General features: G+C 43.5%; 22 non-coding genes and 2 pseudogenes across 22 annotated transcripts; all 24 read left to right on the top strand.

The window, feature by feature from the left end:
* The first annotated feature begins 96 nt into the window (after positions 1-96).
* LOC136721367 (5S ribosomal RNA) lies at positions 97-215 on the top strand. Its single transcript, XR_010805925.1, has one exon. It is a non-coding gene; the product is annotated as a 5S ribosomal RNA (ribosomal RNA).
* Positions 216-1,270: 1,055 nt separating this feature from the next.
* LOC136721551 (5S ribosomal RNA) lies at positions 1,271-1,389 on the top strand. Its single transcript, XR_010806075.1, has one exon. It is a non-coding gene; the product is annotated as a 5S ribosomal RNA (ribosomal RNA).
* A 1,055-nt stretch (positions 1,390-2,444) lies between these two features.
* Positions 2,445-2,563, top strand: LOC136721420 (5S ribosomal RNA). The gene has a single exon (XR_010805973.1). It is a non-coding gene; the product is annotated as a 5S ribosomal RNA (ribosomal RNA).
* A 1,066-nt stretch (positions 2,564-3,629) lies between these two features.
* On the top strand, positions 3,630-3,748 carry LOC136721392 (5S ribosomal RNA). The gene has a single exon (XR_010805947.1). It is a non-coding gene; the product is annotated as a 5S ribosomal RNA (ribosomal RNA).
* A 1,055-nt stretch (positions 3,749-4,803) lies between these two features.
* Positions 4,804-4,922, top strand: LOC136721451 (5S ribosomal RNA). Its single transcript, XR_010806000.1, has one exon. It is a non-coding gene; the product is annotated as a 5S ribosomal RNA (ribosomal RNA).
* A 1,066-nt stretch (positions 4,923-5,988) lies between these two features.
* Positions 5,989-6,107, top strand: LOC136721366 (5S ribosomal RNA). Its single transcript, XR_010805924.1, has one exon. It is a non-coding gene; the product is annotated as a 5S ribosomal RNA (ribosomal RNA).
* Positions 6,108-7,173: 1,066 nt separating this feature from the next.
* On the top strand, positions 7,174-7,282 carry LOC136721547 (uncharacterized; annotated as a pseudogene).
* Positions 7,283-8,337: 1,055 nt separating this feature from the next.
* On the top strand, positions 8,338-8,456 carry LOC136721520 (5S ribosomal RNA). Its single transcript, XR_010806063.1, has one exon. It is a non-coding gene; the product is annotated as a 5S ribosomal RNA (ribosomal RNA).
* A 1,066-nt stretch (positions 8,457-9,522) lies between these two features.
* LOC136721527 (uncharacterized) lies at positions 9,523-9,631 on the top strand (annotated as a pseudogene).
* Positions 9,632-10,697: 1,066 nt separating this feature from the next.
* Positions 10,698-10,816, top strand: LOC136721550 (5S ribosomal RNA). Its single transcript, XR_010806074.1, has one exon. It is a non-coding gene; the product is annotated as a 5S ribosomal RNA (ribosomal RNA).
* Positions 10,817-11,871: 1,055 nt separating this feature from the next.
* On the top strand, positions 11,872-11,990 carry LOC136721386 (5S ribosomal RNA). Its single transcript, XR_010805942.1, has one exon. It is a non-coding gene; the product is annotated as a 5S ribosomal RNA (ribosomal RNA).
* A 1,066-nt stretch (positions 11,991-13,056) lies between these two features.
* LOC136721500 (5S ribosomal RNA) lies at positions 13,057-13,174 on the top strand. The gene has a single exon (XR_010806045.1). It is a non-coding gene; the product is annotated as a 5S ribosomal RNA (ribosomal RNA).
* A 1,066-nt stretch (positions 13,175-14,240) lies between these two features.
* LOC136721471 (5S ribosomal RNA) lies at positions 14,241-14,359 on the top strand. The gene has a single exon (XR_010806018.1). It is a non-coding gene; the product is annotated as a 5S ribosomal RNA (ribosomal RNA).
* A 1,056-nt stretch (positions 14,360-15,415) lies between these two features.
* Positions 15,416-15,534, top strand: LOC136721481 (5S ribosomal RNA). The gene has a single exon (XR_010806027.1). It is a non-coding gene; the product is annotated as a 5S ribosomal RNA (ribosomal RNA).
* Positions 15,535-16,589: 1,055 nt separating this feature from the next.
* LOC136721549 (5S ribosomal RNA) lies at positions 16,590-16,708 on the top strand. Its single transcript, XR_010806073.1, has one exon. It is a non-coding gene; the product is annotated as a 5S ribosomal RNA (ribosomal RNA).
* Positions 16,709-17,774: 1,066 nt separating this feature from the next.
* On the top strand, positions 17,775-17,893 carry LOC136721548 (5S ribosomal RNA). Its single transcript, XR_010806072.1, has one exon. It is a non-coding gene; the product is annotated as a 5S ribosomal RNA (ribosomal RNA).
* Positions 17,894-18,948: 1,055 nt separating this feature from the next.
* Positions 18,949-19,067, top strand: LOC136721413 (5S ribosomal RNA). Its single transcript, XR_010805966.1, has one exon. It is a non-coding gene; the product is annotated as a 5S ribosomal RNA (ribosomal RNA).
* A 1,066-nt stretch (positions 19,068-20,133) lies between these two features.
* Positions 20,134-20,252, top strand: LOC136721380 (5S ribosomal RNA). The gene has a single exon (XR_010805936.1). It is a non-coding gene; the product is annotated as a 5S ribosomal RNA (ribosomal RNA).
* Positions 20,253-21,317: 1,065 nt separating this feature from the next.
* On the top strand, positions 21,318-21,436 carry LOC136721521 (5S ribosomal RNA). Its single transcript, XR_010806064.1, has one exon. It is a non-coding gene; the product is annotated as a 5S ribosomal RNA (ribosomal RNA).
* Positions 21,437-22,491: 1,055 nt separating this feature from the next.
* LOC136721433 (5S ribosomal RNA) lies at positions 22,492-22,610 on the top strand. The gene has a single exon (XR_010805984.1). It is a non-coding gene; the product is annotated as a 5S ribosomal RNA (ribosomal RNA).
* A 1,056-nt stretch (positions 22,611-23,666) lies between these two features.
* On the top strand, positions 23,667-23,785 carry LOC136721480 (5S ribosomal RNA). Its single transcript, XR_010806026.1, has one exon. It is a non-coding gene; the product is annotated as a 5S ribosomal RNA (ribosomal RNA).
* Positions 23,786-24,840: 1,055 nt separating this feature from the next.
* LOC136721533 (5S ribosomal RNA) lies at positions 24,841-24,959 on the top strand. Its single transcript, XR_010806070.1, has one exon. It is a non-coding gene; the product is annotated as a 5S ribosomal RNA (ribosomal RNA).
* A 1,066-nt stretch (positions 24,960-26,025) lies between these two features.
* Positions 26,026-26,144, top strand: LOC136721540 (5S ribosomal RNA). The gene has a single exon (XR_010806071.1). It is a non-coding gene; the product is annotated as a 5S ribosomal RNA (ribosomal RNA).
* Positions 26,145-27,199: 1,055 nt separating this feature from the next.
* LOC136721528 (5S ribosomal RNA) lies at positions 27,200-27,318 on the top strand. The gene has a single exon (XR_010806069.1). It is a non-coding gene; the product is annotated as a 5S ribosomal RNA (ribosomal RNA).
* Positions 27,319-27,325: the final 7 nt, after the last annotated feature.

The following is a 27,325-nucleotide window of genomic DNA, read 5'->3' as shown; positions in this document are numbered from 1 at the left end:
GGGCTTTAGAGTAGAGAGACAGTTCAACTGTAAGTATGAACGGCAGAAACGGATATTGCCTTCCCTTTAAGTAGAGCGTCAGGGACAGCCTCACTGGCTTACGGCCATACTAGCCTGAATACGCCCGATCTCGTCCGATCTCGGAAGCTAAGCAGGCTCGGGCCTGGTCAGTACTTGGATGGGAGACCGCCTGGGAATACCTGGTGCTGTAAGCTTTTGCATCTTTTACACACCAGAGGGCGACAAATCACGAGTTTTAACTTTGGATACACGCAATTTCATCATTATTTCAGATTTGACTTCCCCAAATACACAGGCATACAATAGATCTTGTTCTCCAACGTAAACGGTCCCTAGTAACTAGGGTACATTCGAAAATAAATTGAGCATCATGGCTAGAAGTGACTAAATGTTGCCTAATCTTTCTCATCGAGAAATGACACAATTACAGCAACACAAAAAGGAACTCCACTGGACAAAGTTCAGTGCTCACAAGGAGCCTCATTCAACACACACGGTTCCATTCCCATTCATGCAAAGCACGAAAGTGTAAAACTTGGGAACATACTTGAGAGCAAAGATCACATTCAATCTCATTCAAGGCACGGATGTGAATGCAACGGGATGAAATTACTGAAATGATGCCTGCCCTCGAACTGTGATGATGGACTACCCGACTCGCCAATAATATTGGGTTCTGGTGTATTGAAATACAGGAGCTGCTGGATTTGTGTGTTTTCTTACCCCCTCACCATAGTTTGTCAAATGTTTATACAACTGAACTTATATTCAAGGTTTGTTTCTCTTCATATGTTTTACTGGTTTACATTTGTCTCAGCAACCTGTTGAATGATTCTTCTGCTTTCAAAACAAAATGACAACAGGATGAATGCACACACTTGAAAATACAATACATGCAATGTTATGCATCATAGTGATGCAACCTCCTTTCAGTTTCATACTGCATGTCAATTGAAATCCTTACTGAAATGCACACCTTCTCAAGATTGCGCTTGACTGGCGTGTCAGGCACTCAATTACAGCTGTTTTATCAAGACAATGTGTTCGTTTTGTAAAATATAGTTCCGGTCTGGTGTGGCACCCCAGCTAACGCACAACGTTGCCACAACGTTTCGTGTTAGCAGGGACTGTCTGCGGCGCGCTGGTGTGTCCCGGACTTTAGAGTAGAGAGACAGTTCAACTGCAAGTATGAGCGGCAGAAACGGATATTGCCTTCCCTTTAAGTAGAGCGTCAGGGACAGCTTCCCCGGCTTACGGCCATACTAGCCTGAATACGCCCGATCTCGTCCGATCTCGGAAGCTAAGCAGGCTCGGGCCTGGTCAGTACTTGGATGGGAGACCGCCTGGGAATACCAGGTGCTGTAAGCTTTTGCATCTTTTACACACCAGAGGGCGACAAATCACGAGTTTTAACTTTGGATACACGCAATTTCATCATTATTTCAGATTTGACTTCCCCAAATACACAGGCATACAATAGATCTTGTTCTCCAACGTAAACGGTCCCTAGTAACTAGGGTACATTCGTAAATAAATTGAGCATCATGGCTAGAAGTGACTAAATGTTGCCTAATCTTTCTCATCGAGAAATGACACAATTACAGCAACACAAAAAGGAACTCCACCGGACAAAGTTCAGTGCTCACAAGGAGCCTCATTCAACACACACGGTTCCATTCCCATTCATGCAAAGCACGAAAGTGTAAAACTTGGGAACATACTTGAGAGCAAAGATCACATTCAATCTCATTCAAGGCACGGATGTGAATGCAACGGGATGAAATTACTGAAATGATGCCTGCCCTCGAACTGTTATGATGGACTACCCGACTCGCCAATAATATTGGGTTCTGGTGTATTGAAATACAGGAGCTGCTGGATTTGTGTGTTTTCTTACCCCCTCACCATAGTTTGTCAAATGTTTAAACAACTGAACTTATATTCAAGGTTTGTTTCTCTTCATATGTTTTACTGGTTTACATTTGTCTCAGCAACCTGTTGAATGATTCTTCTGCTTTCAAAACAAAATGACAACAGGATGAATGCACACACTTGAAAATACAATACATGCAATGTTATGCATCATAGTGATGCAACCTCCTTTCAGTTTCATACTGCATGTCAATTGAAATCCTTACTGAAATGCACACCTTCTCAAGATTGCGCTTGACTGGCGTGTCAGGCACTCAATTACAGCTGTATTATCAAGACAATGTGTTCGTTTTGTAAAATATAGTTCCGGTCTGGTGTGGCACCCCAGTTAACGCACAACGTTGCCACAACGTTTCGTGTTAGCAGGGACTGTCTGCGGCGCGCTGGTGTGTCCCGGACTTTAGAGTAGAGAGACAGTTCAACTGCAAGTATGAGCGGCAGAAACGGATATTGCCTTCCCTTTAAGTAGAGCATCAGGGACAGCCTCCCCGGCTTACGGCCATACTAGCCTGAATACGCCCGATCTCGTCCGATCTCGGAAGCTAAGCAGGCTCCGGCCTGGTCAGTACTTGGATGGGAGACCGCCTGGGAATACCAGGTGCTGTAAGCTTTTGCATCTTTTACACACCAGAGGGCGACAAATCACGAGTTTTAACTTTGGATACACGCAATTTCATCATTATTTCAGATTTGACTTCCCCAAATACACAGGCATACAATAGATCTTGTTCTCCAATGTAAACGGTCCCTAGTAACTAGGGTACATTCGTAAATAAATTGAGCATCATGGCTAGAAGTGACTAAATGTTGCCTAATCTTTCTCATCGAGAAATGACACAATTACAGCAACACAAAAAGGAACTCCACCGGACAAAGTTCAGTGCTCACAAGGAGCCTCATTCAACACACACGGTTCCATTCCCATTCATGCAAAGCACGAAAGTGTAAAACTTGGGAACATACTTGAGAGCAAAGATCACATTCAATCTCATTCAAGGCACGGATGTGAATGCAACGGGATGAAATTACTGAAATGATGCCTGCCCTCGAACTGTGATGATGGACTACCCGACTCGCCAATAATATTGGGTTCTGGTGTATTGAAATACAGGAGCTGCTGGATTTGTGTGTTTTCTTACCCCCTCACCATAGTTTGTCAAATGTTTAAACAACTGAACTTATATTCAAGGTTTGTTTCTCTTCATATGTTTTACTGGTTTACATTTGTCTCAGCAACCTGTTGAATGATTCTTCTGCTTTCAAAACAAAATGACAACAGGATGAATGCACACACTTGAAAATACAATACATGCAATGTTATGCATCATAGTGATGCAACCTCCTTTCAGTTTCATACTGCATGTCAATTGAAATCCTTACTGAAATGCACACCTTCTCAAGATTGCGCTTGACTGGCGTGTCAGGCACTCAATTACAGCTGTTTTATCAAGACAATGTGTTCGTTTTGTAAAATATAGTTCCGGTCTGGTGTGGCACCCCAGCTAACGCACAACGTTGCCACAACGTTGCCACAACGTGGCGTGTTAGCAGGGACTGTCTGCGGCGCACTGGTGTGTCCCGGGCTTTAGAGTAGAGAGACAGTTCAACTGTAAGTATGAACGGCAGAAAAGGATATTGCCTTCCCTTTAAGTAGAGCGTCAGGGACAGCCTCCCTGGCTTACGGCCATACTAGCCTGAATACGCCCGATCTCGTCCGATCTCGGAAGCTAAGCAGGCTCTGGCCTGGTCAGTACTTGGATGGGAGACCGCCTGGGAATACCAGGTGCTGTAAGCTTTTGCATCTTTTACACACCAGAGGGCGACAAATCACGAGTTTTAACTTTGGATACACGCAATTTCATCATTATTTCAGATTTGACTTCCCCAAATACACAGGCATACAATAGATCTTGTTCTCCAACGTAAACGGTCCCTAGTAACTAGGGTACATTCGTAAATAAATTGAGCATCATGGCTAGAAGTGACTAAATGTTGCCTAATCTTTCTCATCGAGAAATGACACAATTACAGCAACACAAAAAGGAACTCCACTGGACAAAGTTCAGTGCTCACAAGGAGCCTCATTCAACACACACGGTTCCATTCCCATTCATGCAAAGCACGAAAGTGTAAAACTTGGGAACATACTTGAGAGCAAAGATCACATTCAATCTCATTCAAGGCACGGATGTGAATGCAACGGGATGAAATTACTGAAATGATGCCTGCCCTCGAACTGTGATGATGGACTACCCGACTCGCCAATAATATTGGGTTCTGGTGTATTGAAATACAGGAGCTGCTGGATTTGTGTGTTTTCTTACCCCCTCACCATAGTTTGTCAAATGTTTATACAACTGAACTTATATTCAAGGTTTGTTTCTCTTCATATGTTTTACTGGTTTACATTTGTCTCAGCAACCTGTTGAATGATTCTTCTGCTTTCAAAACAAAATGACAACAGGATGAATGCACACACTTGAAAATACAATACATGCAATGTTATGCATCATAGTGATGCAACCTCCTTTCAGTTTCATACTGCATGTCAATTGAAATCCTTACTGAAATGCACACCTTCTCAAGATTGCGCTTGACTGGCGTGTCAGGCACTCAATTACAGCTGTTTTATCAAGACAATGTGTTCGTTTTGTAAAATATAGTTCCGGTCTGGTGTGGCACCCCAGCTAACGCACAACGTTGCCACAACGTTTCGTGTTAGCAGGGACTGTCTGCGGCGCGCTGGTGTGTCCCGGACTTTAGAGTAGAGAGACAGTTCAACTGCAAGTATGAGCGGCAGAAACGGATATTGCCTTCCCTTTAAGTAGAGCGTCAGGGACAGCTTCCCCGGCTTACGGCCATACTAGCCTGAATACGCCCGATCTCGTCCAATCTCGGAAGCTAAGCAGGCTCGGGCCTGGTCAGTACTTGGATGGGAGACCGCCTGGGAATACCAGGTGCTGTAAGCTTTTGCATCTTTTACACACCAGAGGGCGACAAATCACGAGTTTTAACTTTGGATACACGCAATTTCATCATTATTTCAGATTTGACTTCCCCAAATACACAGGCATACAATAGATCTTGTTCTCCAACGTAAACGGTCCCTAGTAACTAGGGTACATTCGTAAATAAATTGAGCATCATGGCTAGAAGTGACTAAATGTTGCCTAATCTTTCTCATCGAGAAATGACACAATTACAGCAACACAAAAAGGAACTCCACCGGACAAAGTTCAGTGCTCACAAGGAGCCTCATTCAACACACACGGTTCCATTCCCATTCATGCAAAGCACGAAAGTGTAAAACTTGGGAACATACTTGAGAGCAAAGATCACATTCAATCTCATTCAAGGCACGGATGTGAATGCAACGGGATGAAATTACTGAAATGATGCCTGCCCTCGAACTGTGATGATGGACTACCCGACTCGCCAATAATATTGGGTTCTGGTGTATTGAAATACAGGAGCTGCTGGATTTGTGTGTTTTCTTACCCCCTCACCATAGTTTGTCAAATGTTTAAACAACTGAACTTATATTCAAGGTTTGTTTCTCTTCATATGTTTTACTGGTTTACATTTGTCTCAGCAACCTGTTGAATGATTCTTCTGCTTTCAAAACAAAATGACAACAGGATGAACGCACACACTTGAAAATACAATACATGCAATGTTATGCATCATAGTGATGCAACCTCCTTTCAGTTTCATACTGCATGTCAATTGAAATCCTTACTGAAATGCACACCTTCTCAAGATTGCGCTTGACGGGCGTGTCAGGCACTCAATTACAGCTGTTTTATCAAGACAATGTGTTCGTTTTGTAATATATAGTTCCGGTCTGGTGTGGCACCCCAGCTAACGCACAACGTTGCCACAATGTTGCCACAACGTGGCGTGTTAGCAGGGACTGTCTGCGGCGCGCTGGTGTGTCCCGGGCTTTAGAGTAGAGAGACAGTTCAACTGTAAGTATGAACGGCAGAAACGGATATTGCCTTCCCTTTAAGTAGAGCGTCAGGGACAGCCTCACTGGCTTACGGCCATACTAGCCTGAATACGCCCGATCTCGTCCGATCTCGGAAGCTAAGCAGGCTCGGGCCTGGTCAGTACTTGGATGGGAGACCGCCTGGGAATACCTGGTGCTGTAAGCTTTTGCATCTTTTACACACCAGAGGGCGACAAATCACGAGTTTTAACTTTGGATACACGCAATTTCATCATTATTTCAGATTTGACTTCCCCAAATACACAGGCATACAATAGATCTTGTTCTCCAACGTAAACGGTCCCTAGTAACTAGGGTACATTCGTAAATAAATTGAGCATCATGGCTAGAAGTGACTAAATGTTGCCTAATCTTTCTCATCGAGAAATGACACAATTACAGCAACACAAAAAGGAACTCCACCGGACAAAGTTCAGTGCTCACAAGGAGCCTCATTCAACACACACGGTTCCATTCCCATTCATGCAAAGCACGAAAGTGTAAAACTTGGGAACATACTTGAGAGCAAAGATCACATTCAATCTCATTCAAGGCACGGATGTGAATGCAACGGGATGAAATTACTGAAATGATGCCTGCCCTCGAACTGTGATGATGGACTACCCGACTCGCCAATAATATTGGGTTCTGGTGTATTGAAATACAGGAGCTGCTGGATTTGTGTGTTTTCTTACCCCCTCACCATAGTTTGTCAAATGTTTAAACAACTGAACTTATATTCAAGGTATGTTTCTCTTCATATGTTTTACTGGTTTACATTTGTCTCAGCAACCTGTTGAATGATTCTTCTGCTTTCAAAACAAAATGACAACAGGATGAATGCACACACTTGAAAATACAATACATGCAATGTTATGCATCATAGTGATGCAACCTCCTTTCAGTTTCATACTGCATGTCAATTGAAATCCTTACTGAAATGCACACCTTCTCAAGATTGCGCTTGACTGGCGTGTCAGGCACGCAATTACAGCTGTTTTATCAAGACAATGTGTTCGTTTTGTAATATATAGTTCCGGTCTGGTGTGGCACCCCAGCTAACGCACAACGTTGCCACAATGTTGCCACAATGTGGCATGTAAGCAGGGACTGGCTGCAGCGCGCTGGTGTGTCCCGGGCTTTAGAGTAGAGAGACAGTTCAACTGCAAGTATGAGCGGCAGAAACGGATATTGCCGTCCCTTTAAGTAGAGCGTCAGGGACAGCCTTCCTGGCTTACGGCCATACTAGCCTGAATACGCCCGATCTCGGAAGCTAAGCAGGCTCGTGCCTGGTCAGTACTTGGATGGGAGACAGCCTGGGAATACCAGGTGCTGTAAGCTTTTGCATCTTTTACACACCAAAGGGCGACAAATCACGAGTTTTAACTTTGGATACACGCAATTTCATCATTATTTCAGATTTGACTTCCCCAAATACACAGGCATACAATAGATCTTGTTCTCCAACGTAAACGGTCCCTAGTAACTAGTGTACATTTGTAAATAAATTGAGCATCATGGCTAGAAGTGACTAAATGTTGCCTAATCTTTCTCATCGAGAAATGACACAATTACAGCAACACAAAAAGGAACTCCACCGGACAAAGTTCAGTGCTCACAAGGAGCCTCATTCAACACACACGGTTCCATTCCCATTCATGCAAAGCACGAAAGTGTAAAACTTGGGAACATACTTGAGAGCAAAGATCACATTCAATCTCATTCAAGGCACGGATGTGAATGCAACGGGATGAAATTACTGAAATGATGCCTGCCCTCGAACTGTGATGATGGACTACCCGACTCGCCAATAATATTGGGTTCTGGTGTATTGAAATACAGGAGCTGCTGGATTTGTGTGTTTTCTTACCCCCTCACCATAGTTTGTCAAATGTTTAAACAACTGAACTTATATTCAAGGTTTGTTTCTCTTCATATGTTTTACTGGTTTACATTTGTCTCAGCAACCTGTTGAATGATTCTTCTGCTTTCAAAACAAAATGACAACAGGATGAATGCACACACTTGAAAATACAATACATGCAATGTTATGCATCATAGTGATGCAACCTCCTTTCAGTTTCATACTGCATGTCAATTGAAATCCTTACTGAAATGCACACCTTCTCAAGATTGCGCTTGACTGGCATGTCAGGCACTCAATTACAGCTGTATTATCAAGACAATGTGTTCGTTTTGTAAAATATAGTTCCGGTCTGGTGTGGCACCCCAGCTAACGCACAACGTTGCCACAACGTTTCGTGTTAGCAGGGACTGTCTGCGGCGCGCTGGTGTGTCCCGGACTTTAGAGTAGAGAGACAGTTCAACTGCAAGTATGAGCGGCAGAAACGGATATTGCCTTCCCTTTAAGTAGAGCGTCAGGGACAGCTTCCCTGGCTTACGGCCATACTAGGCTGAATACGCCCGATTTCGTCCGATCTCGGAAGCTAAGCAGGCTCGGGCCTGGTCAGTACTTGGATGGGAGACAGCCTGGGAATACCAGGTGCTGTAAGCTTTTGCATCTTTTACACACCAGAGGGCGACAAATCACGAGTTTTAACTTTGGATACACGCAATTTCATCATTATTTCAGATTTGACTTCCCCAAATACACAGGCATACAATAGATCTTGTTCTCCAACGTAAACGGTCCCTAGTAACTAGGGTACATTCGTAAATAAATTGAGCATCATGGCTAGAAGTGACTAAATGTTGCCTAATCTTTCTCATCGAGAAATGACACAATTACAGCAACACAAAAAGGAACTCCACCGGACAAAGTTCAGTGCTCACAAGGAGCCTCATTCAACACACACGGTTCCATTCCCATTCATGCAAAGCACGAAAGTGTAAAACTTGGGAACATACTTGAGAGCAAAGATCACATTCAATCTCATTCAAGGCACGGATGTGAATGCAACGGGATGAAATTACTGAAATGATGCCTGCCCTCGAACTGTGATGATGGACTACCCGACTCGCCAATAATATTGGGTTCTGGTGTATTGAAATACAGGAGCTGCTGGATTTGTGTGTTTTCTTACCCCCTCACCATAGTTTGTCAAATGTTTAAACAACTGAACTTATATTCAAGGTATGTTTCTCTTCATATGTTTTACTGGTTTACATTTGTCTCAGCAACCTGTTGAATGATTCTTCTGCTTTCAAAACAAAATGACAACAGGATGAATGCACACACTTGAAAATACAATACATGCAATGTTATGCATCATAGTGATGCAACCTCCTTTCAGTTTCATACTGCATGTCAATTGAAATCCTTACTGAAATGCACACCTTCTCAAGATTGCGCTTGACTGGCGTGTCAGGCACGCAATTACAGCTGTTTTATCAAGACAATGTGTTCGTTTTGTAATATATAGTTCCGGTCTGGTGTGGCACCCCAGCTAACGCACAACGTTGCCACAATGTTGCCACAACGTGGCATGTAAGAAGGGACTGGCTGCAGCGCGCTGGTGTGTCCCGGGCTTTAGAGTAGAGAGACAGTTCAACTGCAAGTATGAGCGGCAGAAACGGATATTGCCTTCCCTTTAAGTAGAGCGTCAGGGACAGCTTCCCTGGCTTACGGCCATACTAGCCTGAATACGCCCGATCTCGGAAGCTAAGCAGGCTCGGGCCTGGTCAGTACTTGGATGGGAGACCGCCTGGGAATACCAGGTGCTGTAAGCTTTTGCATCTTTTACACACCAGAGGGCGACAAATCACGAGTTTTAACTTTGGATACACGCAATTTCATCATTATTTCAGATTTGACTTCCCCAAATACACAGGCATACAATAGATCTTGTTCTCCAACGTAAACGGTCCCTAGTAACTAGGGTACATTCATAAATAAATTGAGCATCATGGCTAGAAGTGACTAAATGTTGCCTAATCTTTCTCATCGAGAAATGACACAATTACAGCAACACAAAAAGGAACTCCACCGGACAAAGTTCAGTGCTCACAAGGAGCCTCATTCAACACACACGGTTCCATTCCCATTCATGCAAAGCACGAAAGTGTAAAACTTGGGAACATACTTGAGAGCAAAGATCACATTCAATCTCATTCAAGGCACGGATGTGAATGCAACGGGATGAAATTACTGAAATGATGCCTGCCCTCGAACTGTGATGATGGACTACCCGACTCGCCAATAATATTGGGTTCTGGTGTATTGAAATACAGGAGCTGCTGGATTTGTGTGTTTTCTTACCCACTCACCATAGTTTGTCAAATGTTTAAACAACTGAACTTATATTCAAGGTTTGTTTCTCTTCATATGTTTTACTGGTTTACATTTGTCTCAGCAACCTGTTGAATGATTCTTCTGCTTTCAAAACAAAATGACAACAGGATGAATGCACACACTTGAAAATACAATACATGCAATGTTATGCATCATAGTGATGCAACCTCCTTTCAGTTTCATACTGCATGTCAATTGAAATCCTTACTGAAATGCACACCTTCTCAAGATTGCGCTTGACTGGCGTGTCAGGCACTCAATTACAGCTGTTTTATCAAGACAATGTGTTCGTTTTGTAATATATAGTTCCGGTCTGGTGTGGCACCCCAGCTAACGCACAACGTTGCCACAATGTTGCCACAACGTGGCGTGTTAGCAGGGACTGTCTGCGGCGTGCTGGTGTGTCCCGGGCTTTAGAGTAGAGAGACAGTTCAACTGTAAGTATGAACGGCAGAAACGGATATTGCCTTCCCTTTAAGTAGAGCGTCAGGGACAGCCTCCCTGGCTTACGGCCATACTAGCCTGAATACGCCCGATCTCGTCCGATCTCGGAAGCTAAGCAGGCTCGGGCCTGGTCAGTACTTGGATGGGAGACCGCCTGGGAATACCAGGTGCTGTAAGCTTTTGCATCTTTTACACACCAGAGGGCGACAAATCACAAGTTTTAACTTTGGATACACGCAATTTCATCATTATTTCAGATTTGACTTCCCCAAATACACAGGCATACAATAGATCTTGTTCTCCAACGTAAACGGTCCCTAGTAACTAGGGTACATTCGTAAATAAATTGAGCATCATGGCTAGAAGTGACTAAATGTTGCCTAATCTTTCTCATCGAGAAATGACACAATTACAGCAACACAAAAAGGAACTCCACCGGACAAAGTTCAGTGCTCACAAGGAGCTTCATTCAACACACACGGTTCCATTCCCATTCATGCAAAGCACGAAAGTGTAAAACTTGGGAACATACTTGAGAGCAAAGATCACATTCAATCTCATTCAAGGCACGGATGTGAATGCAACGGGATGAAATTACTGAAATGATGCCTGCCCTCGAACTGTGATGATGGACTACCCGACTCGCCAATAATATTGGGTTCTGGTGTATTGAAATACAGGAGCTGCTGGATTTGTGTGTTTTCTTACCCCCTCACCATAGTTTGTCAAATGTTTAAACAACTGAACTTATATTCAAGGTTTGTTTGTCTTCATATGTTTTACTGGTTTACATTTGTCTCAGCAACCTGTTGAATGATTCTTCTGCTTTCAAAACAAAATGACAACAGGATGAATGCACACACTTGAAAATACAATACATGCAATGTTATGCATCATAGTGATGCAACCTCCTTTCAGTTTCATACTGCATGTCAATTGAAATCCTTACTGAAATGCACACCTTCTCAAGATTGCGCTTGACTGGCGTGTCAGGCACTCAATTACAGCTGTTTTATCAAGACAATGTGTTCGTTTTGTAAAATATAGTTCCGGTCTGGTGTGGCACCCCAGCTAACGCACAACGTTGCCACAACGTTTCGTGTTAGCAGGGACTGTCTGCAGCGTGCTGGTGTGTCCCGGACTTTAGAGTAGAGAGACAGTTCAACTGCAAGTATGAGCGGCAGAAACGGATATTGCCTTCCCTTTAAGTAGAGGGTCAAGGACAGCCTCCCTGGCTTACGGCCATACTAGCCTGAATACGCCCGATCTCGTCCGATCTCGGAAGCCAAGCAGGCTCGGGCCTGGTCAGTACTTGGATGGGAGACCACCTGGGAATACCAGGTGCTGTAAGCTTTTGCATCTTTTACACACCAGAGGGCGACAAATCACGAGTTTTAACTTTGGATACACGCAATTTCATCATTATTTCAGATTTTACTTCCCCAAATACACAGGCATACAATAGATCTTGTTCTCCAACGTAAACGGTCCCTAGTAACTAGGGTACATTCGTAAATAAATTGAGCATCATGGCTAGAAGTGACTAAATGTTGCCTAATCTTTCTCATCGAGAAATGACACAATTACAGCAACACAAAAAGGAACTCCACCGGACAAAGTTCAGTGCTCACAAGGAGCCTCATTCAACACACACGGTTCCATTCCCATTCATGCAAAGCACGAAAGTGTAAAACTTGGGAACATACTTGAGAGCAAAGATCACATTCAATCTCATTCAAGGCACGGATGTGAATGCAACGGGATGAAATTACTGAAATGATGCCTGCCCTCGAACTGTGATGATGGACTACCCGACTCGCCAATAATATTGGGTTCTGGTGTATTGAAATACAGGAGCTGCTGGATTTGTGTGTTTTCTTACCCCCTCACCATAGTTTGTCAAATGTTTAAACAACTGAACTTATATTCAAGGTTTGTTTCTCTTCATATGTTTTACTGGTTTACATTTGTCTCAGCAACCTGTTGAATGATTCTTCTGCTTTCAAAACAAAATGACAACAGGATGAATGCACACACTTGAAAATACAATACATGCAATGTTATGCATCATAGTGATGCAACCTCCTTTCAGTTTCATACTGCATGTCAATTGAAATCCTTACTGAAATGCACACCTTCTCAAGATTGCGCTTGACTGGCGTGTCAGGCACTCAATTACAGCTGTTTAATCAAGACAATGTGTTCGTTTTGTAATATATAGTTCCGGTCTGGTGTGGCACCCCAGCTAACGCACAACGTTGCCACAATGTTGCCACAACGTGGCGTGTTAGCAGGGACTGTCTGCGGCGCGCTGGTGTGTCCCGGGCTTTAGAGTAGAGAGACAGTTCAACTGTAAGTATGAACGGCAGAAACGGATATTGCCTTCCCTTTAAGTAGAGCGTCAGGGACAGCCTCCCTGGCTTACGGCCTACTAGCCTGAATACGCCCGATCTCGTCCGATCTCGGAAGCTAAGCAGGCTCGGGCCTGGTCAGTACTTGGATGGGAGACCGCCTGGGAATACCAGGTGCTGTAAGCTTTTGCATCTTTTACACACCAGAGGGCGACAAATCACGATTTTTAACTTTGGATACACGCAATTTCATCATTATTTCAGATTTGACTTCCCCAAATACACAGGCATACAATAGATCTTGTTCTCCAACGTAAACGGTCCCTAGTAACTAGGGTACATTCGTAAATAAATTGAGCATCATGGCTAGAAGTGACTAAATGTTGCCTAATCTTTCTCATCGAGAAATGACACAATTACAGCAACACAAAAAGGAACTCCACCGGACAAAGTTCAGTGCTCACAAGGAGCCTCATTCAACACACACGGTTCCATTCCCATTCATGCAAAGCACGAAAGTGTAAAACTTGGGAACATACTTGAGAGCAAAGATCACATTCAATCTCATTCAAGGCACGGATGTGAATGCAACGGGATGAAATTACTGAAATGATGCCTGCCCTCGAACTGTGATGATGGACTACCCGACTCGCCAATAATATTGGGTTCTGGTGTATTGAAATACAGGAGCTGCTGGATTTGTGTGTTTTCTTACCCCCTCACCATAGTTTGTCAAATGTTTAAACAACTGAACTTATATTCAAGGTTTGTTTCTCTTCATATGTTTTACTGGTTTACATTTGTCTCAGCAACCTGTTGAATGATTCTTCTGCTTTCAAAACAAAATGACAACAGGATGAATGCACACACTTGAAAATACAATACATGCAATGTTATGCATCATAGTGATGCAACCTCCTTTCAGTTTCATACTGCATGTCAATTGAAATCCTTACTGAAATGCACACCTTCTCAAGATTGCGCTTGACTGGCGTGTCAGGCACTCAATTACAGCTGATTTATCAAGACAATGTGTTCGTTTTGTAATATATAGTTCCGGTCTGGTGTGGCACCCCAGCTAACGCACAACGTTGCCACAATGTTGCCACAACGTGGCGTGTTAGCAGGGACTGGCTGCGGCGCGCTGGTGTGTCCCGGGCTTTAGAGTAGAGATACAGTTCAACTGCAAGTATGACCGGCAGAAACGGATATTGCCTTCCCTTTAAGTAGAGCGTCAGGGACAGCCTCCCTGGCTTACGGCCATACTAGCCTGAATACGCCCGATCTCGTCCGATCTCGGAAGCCAAGCAGGCTTGGGCCTGGTCATTACTTGGATGGGAGACCGCCTGGGAATACCAGGTGCTGTAAGCTTTTGCACCTTTTACACACCAGAGGGCGACAAATCACGAGTTTTAACTTTGGATACACACAATTTCATCATTATTTCAGATTTTACTTCCCCAAATACACAGGCATACAATAGATCTTGTTCTCCAACGTAAACGGTCCCTAGTAACTAGGGTACATTCGTAAATAAATTGAGCATCATGGCTAGAAGTGACTAAATGTTGCCTAATCTTTCTCATCGAGAAATGACACAATTACAGCAACACAAAAAGGAACTCCACCGGACAAAGTTCAGTGCTCACAAGGAGCCTCATTCAACACACACGGTTCCATTCCCATTCATGCAAAGCACGAAAGTGTAAAACTTGGGAACATACTTGAGAGCAAAGATCACATTCAATCTCATTCACGGCACGGATGTGAATGCAACGGGATGAAATTACTGAAATGATGCCTGCCCTCGAACTGTGATGATGGACTACCCGACACGCCAATAATATTGGGTTCTGGTGTATTGAAATACAGGAGCTGCTGGATTTGTTTGTTTTCTTACCCCCTCACCATAGTTTGTCAAATGTTTAAACAACTGAACTTATATTCAAGGTTTGTTTCTCTTCATATGTTTTACTGGTTTACATTTGTCTCAGCAACCTGTTGAATGATTCTTCTGCTTTCAAAACAAAATGACAACAGGATGACTGCACACACTTGAAAATACAATACATGCAATGTTATGCATCATAGTGATGCAACCTCCTTTCAGTTTCATACTGCATGTCAATTGAAATCCTTACTGAAATGCACACCTTCTCAAGATTTCGCTTGACTGGCGTGTCAGGCACTCAATTACAGCTTTTTTATCAAGACAAATGTGTTCGTTTTGTAAAATATAGTTCCGGTCTGGTGTGGCACCCCAGCTAACGCACAACGTTGCCACAACGTGGCATATTAGCAGGGACTGTCTGCGGCGCGCTGGTGTGTCCCGGGCTTTAGAGTAGAGAGACAGTTCAACTGTAAGTATGTACGGCAGAAACGGATATTGCCTTCCCTTTAAGTAGAGCTTCAGGGACAGCATTCCTGGCTTACGGCCATACTAGCCTGAATACGCCCGATCTCGTCCGATCTAGGAAGCTAAGCAGGCTCGGGCCTGGTCAGTACTTGGATGGGAGACCGCCTGGGAATACCAGGTGCTGTAAGCTTTTGCATCTTTTACACACCAGAGGGCGACAAATCACGAGTTTTAACTTTGGATACACGCAATTTCATCATTATTTCAGATTTGACTTCCCCAAATACACAGGCATACAATAGATCTTGTTCTCCAACGTAAACGGTCCCTAGTAACTAGGGTACATTCGTAAATAAATTGAGCATCATGGCTAGAAGTGACTAAATGTTGCCTAATCTTTCTCATCGAGAAATGACACAATTACAGCAACACAAAAAGGAACTCCACCGGACAAAGTTCAGTGCTCACAAGGAGCCTCATTCAACACACACGGTTCCATTCCCATTCATGCAAAGCACGAAAGTGTAAAACTTGGGAACATACTTGAGAGCAAAGATCACATTCAATCTCATTCAAGGCACGGATGTGAATGCAACGGGATGAAATTACTGAAATGATGCCTGCCCTCGAACTGTGATGATGGACTACCCGACTCGCCAATAATATTGGGTTCTGGTGTATTGAAATACAGGAGCTGCTGGATTTGTGTGTTTTCTTACCCCCTCACCATAGTTTGTCAAATGTTTAAACAACTGAACTTATATTCAAGGTTTGTTTCTCTTCATATGTTTTACTGGTTTACATTTGTCTCAGCAACCTGTTGAATGATTCTTCTGCTTTCAAAACAAAATGACAACAGGATGAATGCACACACTTGAAAATACAATACATGCAATGTTATGCATCATAGTGATGCAACCTCCTTTCAGTTTCATACTGCATGTCAATTGAATTCCTCACTGAAATGCACACCTTCTCAAGATTGCACTTGACTGGCGTGTCAGGCACTCAATTACAGCTGTATTATCAAGACAATGTGTTCGTTTTGTAATATATAGTTCCGGTCTGGTGTGGCACCCCAGCTAACGCACAACGTTGCCACAACGTTTCGTGTTAGCAGGGACTGTCTGCGGCGCGCTGGTGTGTCCCGGACTTTAGAGTAGAGAGACAGTTCAACTGCAAGTATGAGCGGCAGAAACGGATATTGCCTTCCCTTTAAGTAGAGCGTCAGGGATAGCCTCCCTGGCTTACGGCCATACTAGCCTGAATACGCCCGATCTCGTCCGATCTCGGAAGCTAAGCAGGCTCGGGCCTGGTCAGTACTTGGATGGGAGACCGCCTGGGAATACCAGGTGCTGTAAGCTTTTGCATCTTTTACACACCAGAGGGCGACAAATCACGAGTTTTAACTTTGGATACACGCAATTTCATCATTATTTCAGATTTGACTTCCCCAAATACACAGGCATACAATAGATCTTGTTCTCCAACGTAAACGGTCCCTAGTAACTAGGGTACATTCGTAAATAAATTGAGCATCATGGCTAGAAGTGACTAAATGTTGCCTAATCTTTCTCATCGAGAAATGACACAATTACAGCAACACAAAAAGGAACTCCACCGGACAAAGTTCAGTGCTCACAAGGAGCCTCATTCAACACACACGGTTCCATTCCCATTCATGCAAAGCACGAAAGTGTAAAACTTGGGAACATACTTGAGAGCAAAGATCACATTCAATCTCATTCAAGGCACGGATGTGAATGCAACGGGATGAAATTACTGAAATGATGCCTGCCCTCGAACTGTGATGATGGACTACCCGACTCGCCAATAATATTGGGTTCTGGTGTATTGAAATACAGGAGCTGCTGGATTTGTGTGTTTTCTTACCCCCTCACCATAGTTTGTCAAATGTTTAAACAACTGAACTTATATTCAAGGTTTGTTTCTCTTCATATGTTTTACTGGTTTACATTTGTCTCAGCAACCTGTTGAATGATTCTTCTGCTTTCAAAACAAAATGACAACAGGATGAATGCACACACTTGAAAATACAATACATGCAATGTTATGCATCATAGTGATGCAACCTCCTTTCAGTTTCATACTGCATGTCAATAGAAATCCTTACTGAAATGCACACCTTCTCAAGATTGCGCTTGACTGGCGTGTCAGGCACTCAATTACAGCTGTTTTATCAAGAGAATGTGTTCGTTTTGTAATATATAGTTCCGGTCTGGTGTGGCACCCCAGCTAACGCACAACGTTGCCACAATGTTGCCACAACGTGGCGTGTTAGCAGGGACTGTCTGCGGCGCGCTGGTGTGTCCCGGGCTTTAGAGTAGAGAGACAGTTCAACTGTAAGTATGAACGGCAGAAACGGATATTGCCTTCCCTTTAAGTAGAGCGTCAGGGACAGCCTTCCTGGCTTACGGCCATACTAGCCTGAATACGCCCGATCTCGTCCGATCTCGGAAGCTAAGCAGGCTCGGGCCTGGTCAGTACTTGGATGGGAGACCGCCTGGGAATACCAGGTGCTGTAAGCTTTTGCATCTTTTACACACCAGAGGGCGACAAATCACGAGTTTTAACTTTGGATACACGCAATTTCATCATTATTTCAGATTTGACTTCCCCAAATACACAGGCATACAATAGATCTTGTTCTCCAACGTAAACGGTCCCTAGTAACTAGGGTACATTCGTAAATAAATTGAGCATCATGGCTAGAAGTGACTAAATGTTGCCTAATCTTTCTCATCGAGAAATGACACAATTACAGCAACACAAAAAGGAACTCCACCGGACAAAGTTCAGTGCTCACAAGGAGCTTCATTCAACACACACGGTTCCATTCCCATTCATGCAAAGCACGAAAGTGTAAAACTTGGGAACATACTTGAGAGCAAAGATCACATTCAATCTCATTCAAGGCACGGATGTGAATGCAACGGGATGAAATTACTGAAATGATGCCTGCCCTCGAACTGTGATGATGGACTACCCGACTCGCCAATAATATTGGGTTCTGGTGTATTGAAATACAGGAGCTGCTGGATTTGTGTGTTTTCTTACCCCCTCACCATAGTTTGTCAAATGTTTAAACAACTGAACTTATATTCAAGGTTTGTTTCTCTTCATATGTTTTACTGGTTTACATTTGTCTCAGCAACCTGTTGAATGATTCTTCTGCTTTCAAAACAAAATGACAACAGGATGAATGCACACACTTGAAAATACAATACATGCAATGTTATGCATCATAGTGATGCAACCTCCTTTCAGTTTCATACTGCATGTCAATTGAAATCCTTACTGAAATGCACACCTTCTCAAGATTGCGCTTGACTGGCGTGTCAGGCACACAATTACAGCTGTTTTATCAAGACAATGTGTTCGTTTTGTAATATATAGTTCCGGTCTGGTGTGGCACCCCAGCTAACGCACAACGTTGCCACAACGTGGCATGTTAGCAGGGACTGTCTGCGGTGCGCTGGTGTGTCCCGGGCTTTAGAGTAGAGAGACAGTTCAACTGTAAGTATGAACGGCAGAAACGGATATTGCCTTCCCTTTAAGTAGAGCGTCAGGGACAGCCTCCCTGGCTTACGGCCATACTAGCCTGAATACTCCCGATCTCATCAGATCTCGGAAGCCAAGCGGGCTCGGGCCTGGTCAGTACTTGGATGGGAGACCGCCTGGGAATACCAGGTGCTGTAAGCTTTTGCACCTTTTACACACCAGAGGGCGACAAATCACGAGTTTTAACTTTGGATACACGCAATTTCATCATTATTTCAGATTTTACTTCCCCAAATACACAGGCATACAATAGATCTTGTTCTCCAACGTAAACGGTCCCTAGTAACTAGGGTACATTCGTAAATAAATTGAGCATCATGGCTAGAAGTGACTAAATGTTGCCTAATCTTTCTCATCGAGAAATGACACAATTACAGCAACACAAAAAGGAACTCCACCGGACAAAGTTCAGTGCTCACAAGGAGCCTCATTCAACACACACGGTTCCATTCCCATTCATGCAAAGCACGAAAGTGTAAAACTTGGGAACATACTTGAGAGCAAAGATCACATTCAATCTCATTCAAGGCACGGATGTGAATGCAACGGGATGAAATTACTGAAATGATGCCTGCCCTCGAACTGTGATGATGGACAACCCGACTCGCCAATAATATTGGGTTCTGGTGTATTGAAATACAGGAGCTGCTGGATTTGTGTGTTTTCTTACCCCCTCACCATAGTTTGTCAAATGTTTAAACAACTGAACTTATATTCAAGGTTTGTTTCTCTTCATATGTTTTACTGGTTTACATTTGTCTCAGCAACCTGTTGAATGATTCTTCTGCTTTCAAAACAAAATGACAACAGGATGAATGCACACACTTGAAAATACAATACATGCAATGTTATGCATCATAGTGATGCAACCTCCTTTCAGTTTCATACTGCATGTCAATTGAAATCCTTACTGAAATGCACACCTTCTCAAGATTGCGCTTGACTGGCGTGTCAGGCACTCAATTACAGCTGTATTATCAAGACAATGTGTTCGTTTTGTAAAATATAGTTCCGGTCTGGTGTGGCACCCCAGCTAACGCACAACGTTGCCACAATGTTGCCACAACGTGGCGTGTTAGCAGGGACTGTCTGCGGCGCACTGGTGTGTCCCGGGCTTTAGAGTAGAGAGACAGTTCAACTGTAAGTATGATCGGCAGAAACGGATATTGCCTTCCCTTTAAGTAGAGCGTCAGGGACAGCCTCCCTGGCTTACGGCCATACTAGCCTGAATACGCCCGATCTCGTCCGATCTCGGAAGCCAAGCAGGCTTGGGCCTGGTCAGTACTTGGATGGGAGACCGCCTGGGAATACCAGGTGCTGTAAGCTTTTGCACCTTTTACACACCAGAGGGCGACAAATCACGAGTTTTAACTTTGGATACACACAATTTCATCATTATTTCAGGTTTTACTTCCCCAAATACACAGGCATACAATAGATCTTGTTCTCCAACGTAAACGGTCCCTAGTAACTAGGGTACATTCGTCAATAAATTGAGCATCATGGCTAGAAGTGACTAAATGTTGCCTAATCTTTCTCATCGAGAAATGACACAATTACAGCAACACAAAAAGAACTCCACCGGACAAAGTTCAGTGCTCACAAGGAGCCTCATTCAACACACATGGTTCCATTCCAATTCATGCAAAGCACGAAAGTGTAAAACTTGGGAACATACTTGAGAGCAAAGATCACATTCAATCTCATTCAAGGCACGGATGTGAATGCATCGGGATGAATTTACTGAAATGATGCCTGCCCTCGAACTGTGATGATGGACTACCCGACTCGCCAATAATATTGGGTTCTGGTGTATTGAAATACAGGAGCTGCTGGATTTGTGTGTTTTCTTACCCCCTCACCATAGTTTGTCAAATGTTTAAACAACTGAACTTATATTCAAGGTTTGTTTCTCTTCATATGTTTTACTGGTTTACATTTGTCTCAGCAACCTGTTGAATGATTCTTCTGCTTTCAAAACAAAATGACAACAGGATGAATGCACACACTTGAAAATACAATACATGCAATGTTATGCATCATAGTGATGCAACCTCCTTTCAGTTTCATACTGCATGTCAATTGATATCCTTACTGAAATGCACACCTTCTCAAGATTGCGCTTGACTGGCGTGTCAGGCACTCAATTACAGCTGTTTTATCAAGACAATGTGATCGTTTTGTAAAATATAGTTCCGGTCTGGTGTGGCACCCCAGCTAATGCACAACGTTGCCACAACGTTGCCACAACGTGGCGTGTTAGCAGGGACTTTCTGCGACACGCTGGTATGTCCCGGGCTTTAGAGTAGAGAGACAGTTCAACTGTAAGTATGAACGGCAGAAACGGATATTGCCTTCCCTTTAAGTAGAGCGTCAGGGAAAGTCTCACTTGCTTACGGCCATACTAGCCTGAATACGCCCGATCTCGTCCGATCTCGGAAGCCAAGCAGGCTCGGGCCTGGTCAGTACTTGAATAGGAGACCGCCTGGGAATACCAGGTGCTTTAAGCTTTTGCACCTTTGACACACCAGAGGGTGACAAATCACGATTTTTAACTTTGGATACACACAATTTCATCATTATTTCAGATTTGACTTCCCCAAATACACAGGCATACAATACATTTTGTTCTCCAACGTAAACGGTCCCTAGTAACTAGGGTACATTCGTAAATAAATTGAGCATCATGGCTAGAAGTGACTAAATGTTGCCTAATCTTTCTCATCAAGAAATGACACAATTACAGCAACACAAAAAGGAACTCCACCGGACAAAGTTCAGTGCTCACAAGGAGCCTCATTCAACACACACGGTTCCATTCCCATTCATGCAAAGCACGAAAGTGTAAAACTTGGGAACATACTTGAGAGCAAAGATCACATTCAATCTCATTCAAGGCACGGATGTGAATGCAACGGGATGAAATTACTGAAATGATGCCTGCCCTCGAACTGTGATGATGGACTACCCGACTCGCCAATAATATTGGGTTCTGGTGTATTGAAATACAGGAGCTGCTGGATTTGTGTGTTTTCTTACCCCCTCACCATAGTTTGTCAAATGTTTAAACAACTGAACTTATATTCAAGGTTTGTTTCTCTTCATATGTTTTACTGGTTTACATTTGTCTCAGCAACCTGTTGAATGATTCTTCTGCTTTCAAAACAAAATGACAACAGGATGAATGCACACACTTGAAAATACAATACATGCAATGTTATGCATCATAGTGATGCAACCTCCTTTCAGTTTCATACTGCATGTCAATTGAAATCCTTACTGAAATGCACACCTTCTCAAGATTGCGCTTGACTGGCGTGTCAGGCACTCAATTACAGCTGTATTATCAAGACAATGTGTTCGTTTTGTAAAATATAGTTCCGGTCTGGTGTGGCACCCCAGCTAACGCACAACGTTGCCACAACGTTTCGTGTTAGCAGGGACTGTCTGCGGCGCGCTGGTGTGTCCCGGGCTTTAGAGTAGAGAGACAGTTCAACTGTAAGTATGAACGGCAGAAACGGATATTGCCTTCCCTTTAAGTAGAGCGTCAGGGACAGCCTCCCTGGCTTACGGCCATACTAGCCTGAATACGCCTGATCTCGTCCGATCTCGGAAGTTAAGCAGGCTCGGGCCTGGTCAGTACTTGGATGGGAGACTGCCTGGGAATACCAGGTGCTGTAAGCTTTTGCATCTTTTACACACCAGAGGGCGACAAATCACGAGTTTTAACTTTGGATACACGCAATTTCATCATTATTTCAGATTTGACTTCCCCAAATACACAGGCATACAATAGATCTTGTTCTCCAACGTAAACGGTCCCTAGTAACTAGGGTACATTCGTAAATAATTTGAGCATCATGGCTAGAATTGACTAAATGTTGCCTAATCTTTCTCATCAAGAAATGACACAATTACAGCAACACAAAAAGGAACTCCACCGGACAAAGTTCAGTGCTCACAAGGAGCCTCATTCAACACACACGGTTCCATTCCCATTCATGCAAAGTACGAAAGTGTAAAACTTGGGAACATACTTGAGAGCAAAGATCACATTCAATCTCATTCAAGGCACGGATGTGAATGCAACGGGATGAAATTACTGAAATGATGCCTGCCCTCGAACTGTGATGATGGACTACCCGACTCGCCAATAATATTGGGTTCTGGTGTATTGAAATACAGGAGCTGCTGGATTTGTGTGTTTTCTTACCCCCTCACCATAGTTTGTCAAATGTTTAAACAACTGAACTTATATTCAAGGTTTGTTTCTCTTCATATGTTTTACTGGTTTACATTTGTCTCAGCAACCTGTTGAATGATTCTTCTGCTTTCAAAACAAAATGACAACAGGATGAATGCACACACTTGAAAATACAATACATGCAATGTTATGCATCATAGTGATGCAACCTCCTTTCAGTTTCATACTGCATGTCAATTGAAATCCTTACTGAAATGCACACCTTCTCAAGATTGCGCTTGACTGGCGTGTCAGGCACTCAATTACAGCTGTTTTATCAAGACAAATGTGTTCGTTTTGTAAAATATAGTTCCGGTCTGGTGTGGCACCCCAGCTAACGCACAACGTTGCCACAACGTGGCATGTTAGCAGGGACTGTCTGCGGCGCGCTGGTGTGTCCCGGGCTTTAGAGTAGAGAGACAGTTCAACTGTAAGTATGAACGGCAGAAACGGATATTGCCTTCCCTTTGAGTAGAGTGTCAGGGACAGCCTCCCTGGCTTACGGCCATACTAGCCTGAATACGCCCGATCTCGTCCGATCTCGGAAGCTAAGCAGGCTCGGGCCTGGTCAGTACTTGGATGGGAGACTGCCTGGGAATACCAGGTGCTGTAAACTTTTGCATCTTTTACACACCAGAGGGCGACAAATCACGAGTTTTAACTTTGGATACACGCAATTTCATCATTAATTCAGATTTGATTTCCCCAAATACACAGGCATACAATAGATCTTGTTCTCCAACGTAAACGGTCCCTAGTAACTAGGGTACATTCGTAAATAAATTGAGCATCATGGCTAGAATTGACTAAATGTTGCCTAATCTTTCTCATCGAGAAATGACACAATTACAGCAACACAAAAAGGAACTCCACCGGACAAAGTTCAGTGCTCACAAGGAGCCTCATTCAACACACACGGTTCCATTCCCATTCATGCAAAGTACGAAAGTGTAAAACTTGGGAACATACTTGAGAGCAAAGATCACATTCAATCTCATTCAAGGCACGGATGTGAATGCAACGGGATGAAATTACTGAAATGATGCCTGCCCTCGAACTGTGATGATGGACTACCCGACTCGCCAATAATATTGGGTTCTGGTGTATTGAAATACAGGAGCTGCTGGATTTGTGTGTTTTCTTACCCCCTCAACATAGTTTGTCAAATGTTTAAACAACTGAACTTATATTCAAGGTTTGTTTCTCTTCATATGTTTTACTGGTTTACATTTGTCTCAGCAACCTGTTGAATGATTCTTCTGCTTTCAAAACAAAATGACAACAGGATGAATGCACACACTTGAAAATACAATACATGCAATGTTATGCATCATAGTGATGCAACCTCCTTTCAGTTTCATACTGCATGTCAATTGAAATCCTTACTGAAATGCACACCTTCTCAAGATTGCGCTTGACTGGCGTGTCAGGCACTCAATTACAGCTGTATTATCAAGACAATGTGTTCGTTTTGTAAAATATAGTTCCGGTCTGGTGTGGCACCCCAGCTAACGCACAATGTTGCCACAACGTGGCGTGTTAGCAGGGACTGTCTGCGGCGCGCTGCTGTGTCCCGGGCTTTAGAGTAGAGAGACAGTTCAACTGCAAGTATGAACGGCAGAAACGGATATTTCCTTCCCTTTAAGTAGAGCGTCAGGGACAGCCTCCCTGACTTACGGCCATACTATCCTGAATATGCCCGATCTCGTCCGATCTCGGAAGCCAAGCAGGCTCGGGCCTGGTCAGTACTTGGATGGGAGACCGCCTGGGAATACCAGGTGCTGTAACCTCTTGCACCTTTTACACACCAGAGGGCGACAAATCACGAGTTTTAACTTTGGATACACACAATTTCATCATTATTTCAGATTTTACTTCCCCAAATACACAGGCATAAAATAGATCTTGTTCTCCAACGTAAACGGTCCCTAGTAACTAGCGTACATTCGTAAATAAATTGAGCATCATGGCTAGAAGTGACTAAATGTTGCCTAATCTTTCTCATCAAGAAATGACACAATTACAGCAACACAAAAAGGAACTCCACCGGACAAAATTCAGTGCTCACAAGGAGCCTCATTCAACACACTCGGTTCCATTCCCATTCATGCAAAGCACGAAAGTGTAAAACTTGGGAACATACTTGAGAGCAAAGATCACATTCAATCTCATTCAAGGCACGGATGTGAATGCAACGGGATGAAATTACTGAAATGATGCCTGCCCTCGAACTGTGATGATGGACTACCCGACTCGCCAATAATATTGGGTTCTGGTGTATTGAAATACAGGAGCTGCTGGATTTGTGTGTTTTCTTACCCCCTCACCATAGTTTGTCAAATGTTTAAACAACTGAACTTATATTCAAGGTTTGTTTCTCTTCATATGTTTTACTGGTTTACATTTGTCTCAGCAACCTGTTGAATGATTCATCTGCTTTCAAAACAAAATGACAACAGGATGAATGCACACACTTGAAAATACACTACATGCAATGTTATGCATCATAGTGATGCAACCTCCTTTCAGTTTCATACTGCATGTCAATTGAAATCCTTACTGAAATGCACACCTTCTCAAGATTGCGCTTGACTGGCGTGTCAGGCACTCAATTACAGCTGTTTTATCAAGACAATGTGTTCGTTTTGTAAAATATAGTTCCGGTCTGGTGTGGCACCCCAGCTAACGCACAACGTTGCCACAACGTTGCCACAACGTGGCGTGTTAGCAGGGACTGTCTGCGGCGCGCTGGTGTGTCCCGGGCTTTAGAGTAGAGAGACAGTTCAACTGTAAGTATGAGCGGCAGAAACGGATATTGCCTTCCCTTTAACTAGAGCGTCAGGGACACCCTCCCTGGCTTACGGCCATACTAGCCTGAATACGCCCGATCTCGTCCGATCTCGGAAGCTAAGCAGGCTCGGGCCTGGTCAGTACTTGGATGGGAGACCGCCTGGGAATACCAGGTGCTGTAAGCTTTTGCATCTTTTACACACCAGAGGGCGACAAATCACGAGTTTTAACTTTGGATACACGCAATTTCATCATTATTTCAGATTTGACTTCCCCAAATACACAGGCATACAATAGATCTTGTTCTCCAACGTAAACGGTCCCTAGTAACTAGGGTACATTCGTAAATAAATTGAGCATCATGGCTAGAAGTGACTAAATGTTGCCTAATCTTTCTCATCGAGAAATGACACAATTACAGCAACACAAAAAGGAACTCCACCGGACAAAGTTCAGTGCTCACAAGGAACCTCATTCAACACACACGGTTCCATTCCCATTCATGCAAAGCACGAAAGTGTAAAACTTGGGAACATACTTGAGAGCAAAGATCACATTCAATCTCATTCAAGGCACGGATGTGAATGCAACGGGATGAAATTACTGAAATGATGCCTGCCCTCGAACTGTGATGATGGACTACCCGACTCGCCAATAATATTGGGTTCTGGTGTATTGAAATACAGGAGCTGCTGGATTTGTGTGTTTTCTTACCCCCTCACCATAGTTTGTCAAATGTTTAAACAACTGAACTTATATTCAAGGTTTGTTTCTCTTCATATGTTTTACTGGTTTACATTTGTCTCAGCAACCTGTTGAATGATTCTTCTGCTTTCAAAAACAAATGACAACAGGATGAATGCACACACTTGAAAATACAATACATGCAATGTTATGCATCATAGTGATGCAACCTCCTTTCAGTTTCATACTGCATGTCAATTGAAATCCTTACTGAAATGCACACCTTCTCAAGATTGCGCTTGACTGGCGTGTCAGGCACTCAATTACAGCTGTATTATCAAGACAATGTGTTCGTATTGTAAAATATAGTTCCGGTCTGGTGTGGCACCCCAGCTAACGCACAACGTTGCCACAACGTGGCGTGTTAGCAGGGACTATCTGCGGCACGCTGGTGTGTCCCGGACTTTAGAATAGAGAGACAGTTCAACTGCAAGTATGAGCGGCAGAAACGGATATTGCCTTCCCTTTAAGTAGAGCGTCAGGGACAACCTCCCTGGCTTACGGCCATACTAGCCTGAATACGCCCGATCTCGTCCGATCTCGGAAGCTAAGCAGGCTCGGGCCTGGTCAGTACTTGGATGGGAGACCGCCTGGGAATACCAGGTGCTGTAAGCTTTTGCAT

The sequence above is a fragment of the Amia ocellicauda genome, unplaced genomic scaffold (genome assembly GCF_036373705.1).
Source record: "Amia ocellicauda isolate fAmiCal2 unplaced genomic scaffold, fAmiCal2.hap1 HAP1_SCAFFOLD_116, whole genome shotgun sequence".
Lineage (NCBI taxonomy): Eukaryota > Metazoa > Chordata > Actinopteri > Amiiformes > Amiidae > Amia > Amia ocellicauda.
The sequence above is the reverse complement of the archived record's forward strand: the minus strand, read 5'-3'. Positions and strand labels throughout refer to the sequence as shown.